Source organism: Myotis davidii, unplaced genomic scaffold, assembly GCF_000327345.1.
Source record: "Myotis davidii unplaced genomic scaffold, ASM32734v1 scaffold1012, whole genome shotgun sequence".
Classification (NCBI taxonomy): domain Eukaryota; kingdom Metazoa; phylum Chordata; class Mammalia; order Chiroptera; family Vespertilionidae; genus Myotis; species Myotis davidii.
The window spans coordinates 1,605,838-1,621,741 of NW_006283769.1; the positions used below are offsets into that span (position 1 = coordinate 1,605,838).

General features: G+C 40.7%; 1 protein-coding gene across 1 annotated transcript in view; it reads right to left on the minus strand.

The window, feature by feature from the left end:
* Window positions 1-15,904, minus strand: part of TRHR (thyrotropin releasing hormone receptor) — a 33,924-nt gene that overhangs the window by 1,734 nt on the left and 16,286 nt on the right. The gene's annotated exons all lie outside the window — the stretch shown is intronic.

Sequence of the window (15,904 nt, forward strand, 5' to 3'; positions counted from 1 at the left end):
CAGCTTTCCTTTGGGGTAAACGGAGAGGGCGGCCAGAGGAAACAAACTCTGGAATTTAGGGTGGTCCTAAGTCCAAGCAGTGCACAGGAACTAGGATGTTAGGGAAGATGAGGTTTAATATCCAAGATTGGCCAGGGGCAAGATTATTGAAAGGCATAATTTAGCAGATGCTTCTCTCATTCACCTCCGTGTTCAGTGAAAGGCTGGGAATTGGCCAGGAATCAGAGTTAAATCATCTGGCTTTGATTTTTTAAGTGCTTTGAAGACCTTAATAAAGTCATTCATCTGTACTTCCATTTCTACACCCAGAACTATGTCTGATTATATCGTTGCTTTTACTTCATAGAGGTCTGAAGAAAATAAAATAATGAACACAAGAAGGGCTTTGAAACTTTTAAGTGCTATGGAAATTTTACCCTTTTACTAATGACTGCATAAAGAGACCATAGTGTTTCAACTATAGGAAGGGTGTATTAAAGTGGTAGCAATGGGGGAGATCATAACTGGCTGCTTTTCTTCAAGAGCAACACTTTACACATTTAAAAACAAGGTTCTAGTTCTCTTTAGTCTCCCACAGGGTTTGAGAAATTTCAGCTTCCTCAACCCATACTTTCTAAATGTTCTGAACTTGGAAAATACCCAGCTACATAGAAGGATCTCGTTCTTCCTCCCTCATCCCTCTTTTTTTTTTTAAAAAAAAATATATTTTATTGATTTTTTTACAGAGAAGAAGGGAGAGAGATAGGGAGTTAGAAACATCAATGAGAGAGAAACATCGATCAGCTGTTTCCTGCACACCCCCTACTGAGGATGTGCCCGCAACCAAGGTACAATGCCCTTGACTGGAATCGAACCTGGGACCCTTCAGTTCTCAGTCCGACGCTCTATCCAATGAGTCAAACCGGTTAGGGCCTCCCTCATCCCTCTTAACCTCTCGGCTGATTCACTGAAGCCCCACCACCCTCTATTTTGTTCTAACAATGAGGGGGGCCCTATTTTTAGAGAGGCCTTTTAAAAGTTCTTCAGTGTGGAAATAAAGATTCCCATCTAGACACCTCCTCTTTCCTTGGTATCGACTATAAATTCAGCTCCAAACCCGGTACTTAATCCTGGTTGTAGGATCCATTTTCATCTCGTATGTGAGAATATCTCCCTCTCTCCCTCGCACTCCTCGTCTTCTGACCATGGGGCTCTATCTCGCCCTTGACTGTATCTCTTTCCCCCTATCAAGGAGCTTCCCATGAGTCCTGACTTGCAGAGGTAATGTTAACCTCTTGCTGTTATTCTTCCTGGGTCTATAGTAATTGCCTCCTTCTTGGCTCTCCAAATATCAACTGCTATAAAACTTCTCACCCATGGGTACACAACATCTTTTTCTCTTTTTGAATCCCATCTCTCCTTGAGTGACCCCTACTATCTTGCAATGGCGCTTTGTGAGCTACCCACCTGCTCTCAAGTTACTGTGTTTCCTCTGCTTCCACAGGCTGTTTTATCATGTTCTGGAAGCTTCCTGCCCTCCTGTTCTATCTCACTTACTGTTCTCTGAGGGTCTCTTCCAACTCAGTGCATGCAGGACAGTTACACTTCATATTTTGCTCACTGGGGGTTGAGCCATTGCTCAGTGGGAAGGTATGGTATTCACATGGGTAACATACCATGGAATGCATCGCAGAGCTTCTGGCTTCATAGAGATAAGGGGAAGCTACTCAGCCAAGGGGTAAATTGAAGCCTGATTTCTCCAAGCAGAGTTAAGATTATGAGTGAATAAGAGGTCATAGGACATCAAAGGCTTAATTCAGTGATAAATATTCTGAGCTTTGGAAGGAGCCATAGTGATTACTACCTTTATTGTCATATCATCACTCACATTCCTGCCTTTGTTTCCTACCTAGTACTCCAGGTTTCTGACATCAGGCTACTGCTTCACACTTGCCTACATCCTTTCACTCCTTGCCAAGGACTCCGTAGCCTACATTTGAGCCATTCATGATGCCCCATCACAAATATATGTGAACATTATCATATTTCATGCTTATAGCTCTATGTGTAAGCTAGTATTAGCTCTACTTTGCATATTAAGAAATTGGGTTTTAAGGAGTGTGAGTTGTCTAAAGCAGTGATTTTCAACCCTTTTCATTTCATGGCACACATAAACTAATTACTAAAATTCTGCAGCATCCCCCAAAATATGCTTTTCCTATCTAACAAAAAAAATAGGTATACTTTTGACTCATTCACAATGGACTGCTATTGTTTTATTGGTGGCTGCCATGTTTTTATTTGACAAGCTAAGGGGGAAAAAGTTAGTGACCCTGACTAATAGTCAGGTATTGCATCTTTTAAGAATTCAACTGTATGGCACACACCAGTTGAAAATTGCCAGTCTAAAGACACAAGGGTAGCAAGTGACAGAGCAGTAATTCAACCTAAGTCTACTTAAGCCAAAGCCCATCCTCCTCCCTTTATGCTTCACTTTCCCTGTGAAAGCCTTTGCAATCCAATGATGAGATTTTTACTGTATTATCCCCATCATAGTCACCAACACATGTAACTTCTTCTAAGTATAAATCCAACAAACTTATTGCTACTAAATTTCTGAACTTAAAGGTTGACTTTCATCTATCTTTATATTTTTCTCTGCAGTTGTCAGGTGAAACATGACACATTCATATCTACCTTTCTGTTTTCACTTAATGTCAGTGAGGGAGCAACTTTCATTGTGTCAAAGAAAAACAACCTGTCTGAGGTTAGGATCTCTGCCATGAGCTTCCACAGCCCTCCATGATCACTTTAACATCACTCCCAAAACTTTTTATTACAATGAACCATATTTGTCCATCTCTCCAATAGACAATGAGCTCCTTCAGGCAGGGGAAAGGTTATTCATTTCTCCAGGGAATTAGTGCCAGGTGTCATATAAGACAGTCTTCAAAAAATGTTGAATAAATTCAGGTATTGAAAGAATTCAAAATATGCAACCATGATCTTTTTGTGGATTTCAGTTCCCCAACATATTGTTAGAGGATTTTTGCAAGTACTTTATTTTTTAATATCAAAAATCCTTTTAAATGGAAATGAGTTCATTAGTAAAATGAGTCCTTAATATATTTCAGTTTTTTATTTGAAATATGTTTTTTAAAATTTATGGAGGTATGAAATGAAATAAATATAATGACTTTCTAAGATTGACCCAGGGGAAAATGTCTCCAGTGAAATGACAAAGATTACATTTAATCCTACTCATAATTATTTTTAGTTAATTTCAAATATCTTTAATTGAATGTAATAACTTTCTAAAATGTTCACAAAGTTTTGTTTTTATTGATTTCAGAGAGAAGGAGGAAGAGGGAGAGAGAGATAGAAATATCAATGATGAGAATCATCTATAGGCTGCCTCCTGCAAGCCCCCTACTGGAGGTCGAGCCCCAAACCTGGGCATGTGCCCTGGCGAGAATCAAACGGTGACCTCCTGGTTCATGGTTCGACGCTCAACCACTGAGCCACTCCCACTGGACCGTGCTGTGCTCTTTACCTGCCCTGTCTATGGTCATTCTCACCACCTCCTCTGAGGCATCTGTACCATTAGTAGGTCACAGGCACAGAAACCGAAGCTTAGTGACAAGAGGTCACAGAGCTAGTAAATGGCGGAGTCAGGGTACAAACCCATGCAGACTCTAATTATAAAACTCACCTTTTACAAAACAGGATTGGAGAATGGCTGGGATTAAAGACTGCAATAAATGTGAATACAAATAAAGTGTGTCCCAAAATTCACGCAAGAAGTAATTTTGATAGAAAACACAGGTTTATAATAAAAAAATGTAAATTTTTTATTGATTCACAAAGTATATAGTATAGGGTTATGTATGGAATAGCATATCAGGTAAATGGCCTCCAGAGCTTTGCTGGCATATATGCACTCTTTTGTTGAAATTTTCCATGACCGTTTTGCATAAATGTGGCTGAATTTCAATGAGACTCATTTTCATCTTGATGGCTTGGTTAATCGACAAAATTGTTGCATTTGGGGTTCAGAAAATCCACGAGTGATTGTTGAGAAACAAATGGATCCACAGCGTGTCACTGTTTGCTGCAGATTTTGGGCTGGAGGCATCATCAGACCATTCTTCTTCAAAAATGCGGCTGCTCAGGCAATAACAAAAGAGTGCATATGCGCCAGCAAAGCCATGGAGGTCATTTATCTGATATCCTATTCCATACATAACCCTATACTCTATATTTTATGAACCAATAAAAAATTTACAAGTTTTAATTATAAACCTGTGTTTTCTATCAAAATTATTTCTTGCGTGAATTTTGGGACACCCTTTATTAGCGTCCTACCTTCTATGGGCTCCTCCAAATGGGTCACTCTTTTTTGAAATTCTAATTCCTATTTGAAATTCCCAGTGGGAGGTCACCAGGGAACACCAGGGGGACTACTTTTGTTACATGAGCACTGTCTTCAGAAATACATTGCTCTGAAAAATCAAACATGTTCTTCTCATTAATCATCACCAGAGCAGTTACTGCCTTTGTGCCTGCGTGGCACCATCCTTCTCTGCTGCAGCTAACAACTCCTTTCTAAGAGGAGTCAGTGGTCCCATGAGGTGGGATGGCGGGGTTGGGCCACCTATTCACTAAGCCTCTTTCTGCTTCCTCCCAGGTGCATGGCTGGCTCGCTTTTGCCAGCCCTCACTGCAGTTAGGCATGCTCACGTGACGAAATCCCTCTCAATGCATAGTGAGTCAAAGTAACAGGTGTCACCAGACACTTTCCTCCAGCTCTCCAGCTCTCTCTGCTGCTTGGAAACTGTGGAAGCCAGGTGAGGCCAAAAGATCTTACACTTGCTATTGGCATTGTTGGCCCCAAGAAAGAAGATACTTACCAAGAAGGGTGCCTGGGGGCCAGCTCCACAAGTTTTTCGTGTGGCAATAGCTTGGATTTTAGCACCTCTTCTTCAGTATGAGAGCAAACACTCAGAAAGAAAATGTCCTAAAGATTGTCTTTCACCCTCAATTAATTTCACAGTGGTGGCAGAAGTTTTATTTCTGTTGTTATTCTTTATCCTAAATAAAGTAACAAAAATGCTAATTTGAAAATATCTTGGGCCATTATTTCTAAGCATTGCCATTTTTGCCGAGGCAAAGCATGGGATATGCAATTATATAAAAGACAGTCTTCCTTATAGAAGTCTCTGCCTCAGGATGTCCTTGAGAAACAGCATGACATAATCATCAAGAGAAAATGATCTTACAATATATTTTTGATTGGAAAGGAATTCATTCATCTTATTCTAAGAGATTTATTTGCAGCCTTACTGTGTACCTGTCCATGTCCTGGCCCTTGTGGATTTGATGATGATGCAGAGAGACATTGCCAGTGATTTCAGGTACCTTATACCCTGAAGAACAGTTATAATACAACTAGAGGCCCAGTGCACGAATTCATGCACCAGTGGGGGGTCCCTTGGCCTGACCTGCAGGATCAGGCTGAAACCGGCTCTCCGACATCCCCCAAGGGGTCCCGGATTGCAAGAGGGCACAGGCCAGGCTGAGGGACCCCACCGGTGCATGATGTGGGAGGTTGGCCCGCTTCTGGTGGTCAGTGTATGTCATAGCAAGTGGTTGAGTGGCCTTAGAATATCATTAGCATATTAAGCTTTGATTGGTTGAATGGCTGACCTGTCAATCAGACACTTAGCATATTAGGCTTTTATTATATAGAATTTGATAAAAGCAAAGATAGAGGAAATTTGGGGTTCTATAACAGCACCTGATCTAAACTTGGAGTTGAGGATGGATGGTGAGGTCCTTTCAGTTTCAGTGACATCTAAGCCAAAATCTGAGGGTAAGGAGAGGCAGGAAGAGTGGTCCTATGAGATTTGGTGTGTGTGATGATCGAGAGATATGAGATAGCAGGGCATATTCTAGGGATCGGAAGTAATTCAGTCTAATTGCAGACCATGTAATGAAGTGGAGCTTCCTCTTGCTCTAGGAAGCATGTGGAAACCATTACATAGCCATCATTTTTATATGATAAGGCGATGCCACACTCTGTAGGGTGCTTGGCTTTCCATTGCCAGGACAGAAGGAGGGACGCATCTGCCAAAGCAGATAGAGCTGCAGGGCAGAGGGTTTTCTGGAAATGCCAGCTCCATGGAGCAAATTGTCAGCCCAGAAGTAGACCAGGCATTTTTTGTAGAGTATATTGAAGGCCAGGCATAGAGGTAGAGAAATCAGTTGATTAAAATGTAATGTTTAAAGAGACAGATTGCCAGCAGAGGTGGTTAAGGAGAAGAGCAGAGTGGGAACAGGATGGTCTAAGAGCTGGATGAGTTTCTCTCCTTGACCCCATGGTAAGGATCAGGTTGAAATTTTGAACTCAAGCCCGACTAGATATATTACTCTTCATTTATTTAATTATGGGGAATAGTGGCACATAGTTCTCATAAGAGTTTGGATTCAGTCCTTCTCAACTTACCCTTTGGCATCTTTATCACCTCTAGATCAATCCTCTAGGTCTCATGGTCTTATGTCTGGACCTCATTTTCCAGAATCAGTAAGTGTACAATCTTGAAAAGTCTCTCCAGTTCTAACATCTTTAAATAATCTAGCTTATACATTACTGATGGTGACACAATATTCAGACATGTTTATGATCATTTTCACATAATTGGGTTTTGTTATTTGGGGATTATAAAGCCAGGACAAGGGAAATAGTACCCAGAGTGTATGTATGCATCCCTCAAGGTGCTGATAAACCATAGAAACAGATTCAGCTCTTAATCACACTGATTGCAGGAAATCTTCTTAATTGCTGCATTCACAGAGGTGGTGCAGTTTTGTGAAGTGCTGAAGAAATTACTAGAATTCATTTCACTTTCCTATAGCCAACTAAGAACAGGGTGCCTTCTAGACCAGTGAACCTTTTGAGCTCAGCGTGTCAGCATTTTGAAAAACCCTAACTTAACTCTGGTGCCGTGTCACATATAGAAATTTTTTGATATTTGCAACCATAGTAAAACAAAGACTTATATTTTTGATATTTATTTTATATATTTAAATGCCATTTAACAAAGAAAAATCAACCAAAAAAATGAGTTCATGTGTCACCTCTGACACGTGTGTCATAGGTTCGCCATCACTGTTCTGGATCCAGGACCCCTGGCTTCCTGACCTGCTGTTATTTTCTCTTTTAAAATTCTCTATAACTGAAATATTGTTGAAGAAATGTAGTTATACAAAGGTATAGGGGTATCACTTTTAGAAAGAAAACAAATTCTAACAGCTGGTAAGTGGGGGAGCCGGAATCTTTCTAAAAGGGTACTGCCAATTTAAACACTGAATTTATATACGTTTTAAAAGGAACGGGCAGACAAAAGTTATTTAATAGAAGGTAACAGGGCCCCATTCAACTTTTGGCTCTCATTCAGTAGCAGAATATCTAAATTTCAGGGCACGCTTAAATAGTGAAAAAGCTTTCTCAGTACTAAAAAGGCAAAGCTATATAACAGGAGGTAACAACTACGCCAGTAAACTGGCCTTTGAAGAACATTCACCTCTTTTATAACTAATAATCTTCAGAGGAGATAACTATAATTGTAAATAGGCTCTTTATTAATTTTGGATCCCACATTTTATAATACCAAAGCTCTATTTTTTGGCCTTCTGAGCAAAGTAAAACAACAACAGACTTTAATTGGATGCCTGCTCTACAGAAGATCAGGAGAAGTTCTTAGTACATATGCCTGCACATAATAAGTGCTCAATGAACAGCTGAATTACTGTTGAGTATACATTTATTATCCACAAATGTCAACATAAAATTGTATTCTGACTGGAATAGCCCAATTTTTCAGAAGTGTACTTCCATCTAAAAACATGTTCTTGTCTACTGAATACAAAACAGTTACCTTGAATTCTGGTGCCAGTCTTTGAGGGTAATAATATGTTCTGCATTTGAAGTCTGCCCATCTCCTGGATTGCTGCATATTAAAAATGTGTTCTGTGACTGGGAGCATTCTGCTATTAGATGGCCTTCAGCAAAGTGATCAGCGACCCTTTGCATGTTGCTACATTAATTGAGCCAAATGAAGGATAAACTTGACTAGAAAACTATATAAATCTGAATTAGCCAAGTTTTTACAATGACTGAGGCCTCTAGGATTTTCATCTGGTAGATTTTCTGCTTTGTTTTGACTTAGTGTCTGGATGTTGATATATATATATATATATAATGAATGTGGGGTGCTTCGTATTATGGAGTGAGGTGACTGGTGGGGCTTAAAAATTGAATGATAGCACTGGAAAAGGGCTTGGAATCAACTCAGAGTCAGACAAAGTACAATAAAAGTGAATAAAGTTGGAGTGATGGTTTATGGTGGGGTGATCATGGACTGTCATATCCTGTGTTGTGGATTACTTAGAGGTTTCTTGACAGGAAGGCACTCAGAGATGCTAATACATGGTTTTTAACTCTATCTGTCAAGTACAATATTTAAATGTTCCATTCAGAATAGCTATTCTGGCAAGAATTGTGGAGAATTTTCTGGGCTCTGCTCTGATTTAAAATGTCCATGAATATTGGGTCACAAGCAAAGTCTCCCCAAATTCAAGAAGATTGAAATCATACCAAGCATCTTCTCAGACCACAGTGGCATAATATTATAAATAAACTACAATAAAAACAACCCAAAATACTAAAATGTCCATGAAAATCGGAGACATACAAATGGCCAAGAGACATATGAAAAATGCTCAAAGTCACTAATCGTCTGAGATATGCAAATCAAAACAAAAAAGAGGTATCATCTCACACCTGTCAGAATGGCTACCATCAACAAATCAACAAACAATGCTGGCAAGGATATGGAGGAAAGGGAACCCTAGTATACTGCTGGTGGGAATGCAGATTGGCGCAACCATTATAGAAAACAGTATGGAGTGTCCTCAAAAATAAATATGGATCTGCCATTTGACCCTGTGATCCCACTTCTAGGAATCTATCCTGAGAAACCCGAAGCACCAATCAGAAAGAATGTATGCACCCCTATGTTCATAACAGCACAATTTACAACAGCTAAGATCTGGAAACAGCCCAAGTGCCCATCAGCAGACGAGTGGATTAGAAAACTGTGGTACATCTACATGATGGAATACTATGCCGCGGTAAAAAAGAAGAACCTCTTAACTTTTGAGACAGCATGGAGGGACCTGGAGAGTATCATGCTGAACGTATATATATGTTCACAGGAGGGAAACTTTGCTTGTATTTGGTGATGCTTGGGGAAGAAATAAGGGGAAAATGGTGACGCAAGATTTGTTAAGCGTCGCTTTGTAAGTATGGTGTACCCAGTGAGATTGGAAGCATTTTCTTCTCTACAAATCTAGGGGTGCTGAGGAAGGTAGACTAGCCGAGCAGAGCTGTTTCCTGAGTGAGATGTTTGTGGAGACAGGACTCTGTATCCCAGTGGGGCTGCCTGTACTGGTAGGGTTGCACGTTGGCACCCAGTTGGTAAGCTACGATACAAGAGCAGGATGAGAGCTGGAGGCACAGGAGGGCATACCTCTGTGCAGAACATGACACGCCACCTCCAGTTCTCCAGTAAAACGATGCACATCACCAAATGCCAAGTGTGAGGGCATTTCTTGAGGAAAATGGACAGAGCTCTGCTCCCAAGTCTGATGTCAGATGAGCCTTCAAAGCCTCTGCTTTTTAAAAGAGCAAAGTGAGAAGCACAAACACACGAGGATTGGGAAAAAGTGAGGGAACATTGAGCTGTTCTGGTTAATGGTTCAGGGCTCACTTAGAGAGAGACCCCAAGTGGTCATGAGCCCCACTTTCTGAGAATCTCTGGGAGCCTTTTACCCGGGGACTGTGCAGTACTTCCAAACATGTTTCCATCCAGAAAGGAAAGTAAGGTTTAAGGAGAAGGCATTCCAATCTAACAGTGAGAACTAGCAGATGAAAGACAAGAAGAGCATTAAGATACGTGATATGCCTGTCATGTGCCAGGCACTGTACTTGGTATGTTCTTCATAACGGTCCTACTTTACCTGCATGTTACAGAGAATAAGACCAATGCTGAGGAAAGCCGTATGTTAATGAGTAAAAGTCACACTCTACCAACATGGATAGTTGACTCCAAACTCTCCTCTTTACTATAATACCTTGAATTTGGGGGAGAAACACATTTTCTTTTCTGAAGTTAAAGGTTGGAATTGGTGCAGGCTATATGTGAGAGTGAAGTAGGAGAAGGAAAAACTAAATTTTATTTCCAGCCAACGGTTGTTGCCTCTAACAAAGATATTTCTATTCGCACTGTGATACGAAGTCCTGATGCAACATATTTTTGAGTGTTTCTGATTTCAAGGTTCTTCTCGGAGTGGAAAACAGCTGTGCGCTAGGTAACATTTGCAACCAGACTCGAGGATTAGATGCAGAACTTTCCACAACATTAGCAGCGGGGCCCGTGTGGAGGTGTCAGTATTGATTGCAGCCTGATAATTGTGCACGCTGAAAGGCTGCCCCCCTCCTGTTGCCTGCATGTTTCCTTGTTCACAGGAGGCAGATATTTGGAAACATGCTGGGAAGGGGAAAACTCAGCTGGCAGAATTGGAATTCAAAATTACAATACCGTCTTAATTTAGAAAATTATGTTATCCTGAATTCTTTTATGGGCCACGCTGGAACAAAGCTATAGTTTGTCTGCTGTGGGTAGCATGTGCTTTTAGTCCCTCACCCCCATTTGAGGGGGGGGGGCGGTTAATCCTCACTCAAGGGTATTTTCCCATTAATTTTTTTTTAAATATATTTTATTGATTTTTTACAGAGAGGAAGGGAGAGAGACAGAGAGCCAGAAACATCGATGAGAGAGGAACATCGATCAGCCGCCTCCTGCACATCTCCCACTGGGGATGTGCCCGCAATCCACGTACATGCCCCCGACCGGAATCGAACCCGGGACCCTCAGTCCACAGGCCGACGCTCTATCCACTGAGCCAAACCGGTTTCGGCGCATTAATTTTTTAGAAAGTGTGGCAACAGAAGGGGGAGGAGAGAGAGAGAAAGTTCAATGTGAGAGAGACACATTGATCGGTTGCCTCCTGCACACACCCTGACCCAGGCCAGGATCAGGCCTGCAACCGAGGTACATACCCTTCACTGGGAGTTGAACCCAGACGTTTGGTCCACGGGCCGGCACTCTAACCACTGAGCAAAATGGCCAGGACTATTTAGCCTTTTCTAAATGTTCTCTCTTCCAGGTAAATTATTGGCAAATGGCTAAGCATGTGGAAAGGTCTGCCCTAACACAGCTGCTTTGGTTTTCTTACTTGTCCTCTCTAGGGTCTGTTTGCTTTTCCTGATCATTTTTCTCATTGGAACCAGACCTTAGAAATTCTGAATGAAGCATTGTGGCCAGTTCTGAGCTAAGCACCTAGTTGCTACCTGTAATACTTTTATGAAGAAATTTATCCTTTCTGAGAGACATATTTCTCAATCTAATCTCTTTCCCGAGTGTCTCTGGCCACACAGTCTGGTAAGGGTGACATTGTAGACTGTGATACAGGGAAGCAATCCCTCAGCTGCTCACGCAGCAGGGGATGGAAAATCAATGAGAATATTTTAAAATGTAAAATGCGAGTGATGGAGAGGGGAGGAGGTGCTCTCTAAATAGAAGTAAAGCTCTTAGGGCTGCCAAATTTTTAGTGGGCGTTTAGTTGTTTTGCTTCTAAAAGTCTTGGACCAAATTCCATGGGGCTGAGCCTGCCTGGGAGGCAGCCAGCTCCTCCTGTACCTGTGTGTCTCCCAGGGGAGACTGCCTGCACCGTGCTTGTGCCCTGGAGTTACAGGGCTAACTTCCTAGCTGTCCTGAAAGGACTCACATGGCGCCGGTTCATTTCTTTCCTTCAGCAAACCATAAATTCAGCGTTTCCACTGATGTTAGCTCCCGAATATGCTAAACATGGGGCTCAAGATCAGAAGACTTGTTTTGAAGTCTCAGCTTGACCACTCATGATCACTCAAAGCTTTTTGAGTGTCTGCAGTTAATATATGAAAACATATGTTTAAAGATCAATTGCAAGGAGGACGCAAAAACACTTTGTAACATATATTAGAACTTTCTGATATACAGGGTTAGTGTATTTCTTAGCTTGCCTTGAAATCTGCATCCCTAGTAAGGAGGTCTAGCTTTATTACTACTCTGTGTTAAACAGATTGAATGAAGTTTCTTTGCCTGGATCAGCTTCTTACCTGTTTGACTAGAAACCCTTTGGCTCTACAGGTGTGTGATGCACCCACGCATGCTGGTCCTGTGCTATGAGGCCCATGCTTTCACCACAGAGTATGACGTCATCTGGGTCTCTTTTGCATAATATTGTCCAGGACACTTTGTGGTATTAGCATAGTGGTTAGGGGGCAGGCTGTGGAGCCAGACATAGCTGGATTCTAATTTTAGTTCTGCCTGTTACTAGCTGTATGCCATTGGACAAGACATCTCACCCTTCTAAGCCTCAGTATATTCATCTGTGAAACAGAAGTAAGTATAAAGAATAAATGAGGTGATCTGTGTAAAGCTCCAGCATAGAGTGTGGTCCTCAATAAACAATATCTAGCATTATATTTAGAGTGATTATATATCTCAGTCTCTGGGAAAATGTGGAAGATTTAACCAAGTGGCAGAGAAGCCTTTGATGATGTTGATGATGATGACGACGACGATGATGATGATGATAACAATACTCTATTGAGCACTTAATATATTTTAAACATAGCACCAGAGACTTTATTGAATTACCCAGTCTTTACAGTATTTATAAAGTAAGTATTATCTTCATTTTATAGGTGAAGAGAAAGAGATCTAGAGATGTTACTATTATAGAGAGAGTGGGCTTACTATTATAGTAAGCCCTCCCCATTACTTCTCTCATATCCTGTTTATTTCATCTATACTAATAGTCACATTCTGAAAGGGTTTTGTTGCTTCATTTGTTTACCTGTTTATTGCCTCTCTTTACTCCCTAGAATGATGGCTCTTTGAAGATCTCTGCCTTACCCTACCTGCAAGGAGCAACATGCAGGTCTGGCACCTGGTAGGTGCAATAAATATTTATGGAAGGAAGGAAGGAAGGAAGGAAGGAAGGAAGGAAGGAAGGAAGGAAGGAAGGAAGGAAAAGAGGAATCCACTATGCTATTCTTTGGTATTTTCAGCTCTAATACAAATACCATTATTATTTTGAGGATTTTTTTCTGATATTTAAGATTTTGATGGCAGAAATAGTGTGTATTGCCTATTTTTCTCACTGGCCACTAAAACCAGGCTGGGCATCAAAAAATGCTTTAAGTTTAACATTAAAGTCAATGTGCAAAAATTCAGTCTCAAAAAGGGGCATGATAGATCAGACTAGAATTCTGGTCCAGAAAATTTTCTGGGGAATTTTATTCTGTTATTTAGTCTGTTACTCTAGAAATAATGATTGGATATATTGTTATGAAAAACCCAGGAAATATAAAGAGCTAAGGAGATACTAACTCAATATGATTTATGTTGAGCTCATTTCCCATTACTGGATGTTGATTAATACTATGTTAATATCTACCGAGGGAAGGTAAGATTTGCCATGCAAAGATACAAATCTCACTTTGACAGGCTTCTTGCTCTGTGTTATCGATTTCCTTTCATATTTATTCATGTGTGGTTTCTCTGTCACTCGTGAAGCTTCCTCTCTAAATATCACCCTGCATCTTAAATTTGTATTTTTTAGGGCTCATTGAAATTAAGGATGCTCCCATAGAAGGGCCAAAGCATTTTCTCTAGGGGATCAAGAATCAAGATGGAGGCAGGAGATTCACTAGCTGCTAATTTTGGCTGTCTGTGATAAGCTTGAACATTCCTGTCTTTGTAATTTTGTGGAATCCAAACATGGTTTATCATTTATTTCTTGAGCACCTGTCATGTGCCAGTGTCTTCACTAAGTATACAATATTTTCATAAATATACTTTTGCATAGACATAGTTCAGGGTCCAGCAAACTTTTACCATAAAGGACCAGGTAGCAAATAGTTTAGCTTTTGTGGGCCATACAGCTGCTCAATTCTTCCGTGATGTGAAAGCCGCCACAGACAACACATAAGTGAATGGGCCTGGCTGTGTTCCCTTAACACCTGATTTGGAAACACAAGCAGTAGAGCTAAATTTGGCCCATAACCTTAGTTTGCCAACCAATGGGAGAGTTGAACACTTCTCATAAAACTGACAAAGGACCTATAAAGGATTTCAAACCACTATGTGGATGTGTGGCTAATTTTTTTCAAGTTCTTCATCTAATTATCCACAGAGCCTATGAAAAATATGGGCCAAATAATCCTGGCTGTCAGCTTGTGGACCAAAGTTTTGATTTTATGTTTGATTTTTCCTATGACAGAAGCATGGTGAGCATTGCCTCTCTAAAATGTACCAGCTAAAAATGCGATGGGGACACTGTCCTTGTAGCAATTGTGAGAGCTATTTCCCCAAAAGGCATGCACTCTCATGGAAGTTTCAATCAGGACTGATATAGGCATCAGGACAGGAGCCAGTCAGAGAACTTGCTCTTTTGATTGATGGCGATTTACCCTCCTGGCCCAGAGAAAGACAAATGTGTGTGTGTGTGTGTGTAAATCAGACTCTCCTAATTAACCAATGCCAGAGACTCCTCTTTTATAGCAGTCACTCTGTGTTGGGATCCCGGCTCCCCCACTTACCAGCTGTTAGAATTTGGAGCCTGTTACTATTTCTGAGTCTTAGTTTTCTATTCAGGAAAAATGGTGAGAGAAATCTTACCTAATCCCCAGGGTTGTTGTGGATAACTGAGATGATGTATACTGAGTTTTACACTAGTGCTTGGAACACAGTAAACGCTAGAAAAGTGAAAGCTATTTTTGAAGCTAGTAATAGAAAAACACTCATGACTTACTGTGCTTCAACCCCTGTTCTAAGTGTTTCATTTACATATTGCTCATTTACCCTCAACAATAGCATTGTGAGGAAGGTAGGATCATTCACTTCATTTTACAAATGAGGGAAGCCATATACCACCTACAGGTGGTAAAACTGGAATTCCATCCAGACAATTTGCCCCCATCTGTGCTTTAACCACTCTGGCTACCACACAAAAGATGGCAGTCTCTTGTCTATCTAACACTATCCTGAAAGGACAAGTGTTTCTTAGAGAGCTAACACTGTATTTGGGTTAAAGGAACATTTCATCTCAAACCTCTCTCAATCTCTGGCCAACCTAGAGGTCCCATTCCTGCCACTGGGAGATGCTTCGGTTCTGCATTAGAACATAGAATGTATTTTCTTTTAGAAAAATTGTTATAGAATTTATGAAATATAATGGAATAGTATCCATGATGCTATATATACTTCCTGTGTATGAAAGCCAGTGACTTAGGTAGGGCAGCCTGGTGTTTTAACACTGCATTAATGGGAAAAACTCTGTTGTTTCAGGCATTGATTTATTAAGTGACATTTGCTAGTGTCTTGCATATAGAATCAAAATAACACTACATTCTGAAAATGGCTATTTATTTGACCACCCTATATAAAATTGCACCTCTTCAATGTCAGTATTTCATATCCTCCTTATCAGCTTAATTTTTCTCCACAATCTCATATATCACAATTTGAATATACTATGCTTATTTGTTCATATGCTATTTGAATTTATTACCTGATTTTGGAGATGAGAGCCCTGATCGGTGTGACTCAGTTAGTTGAAATGTCCCATGCATCAAAAGGTGGCAGGTTCCATCACCAGTCAGGGCACATACCTGGGTTGCAGGTTCATGTATGAGTAAGTGGAAAATCAAATTCATGTTTCTCCCCCTCTCTCATTCTCCCTCTCTTCCCTTCCTC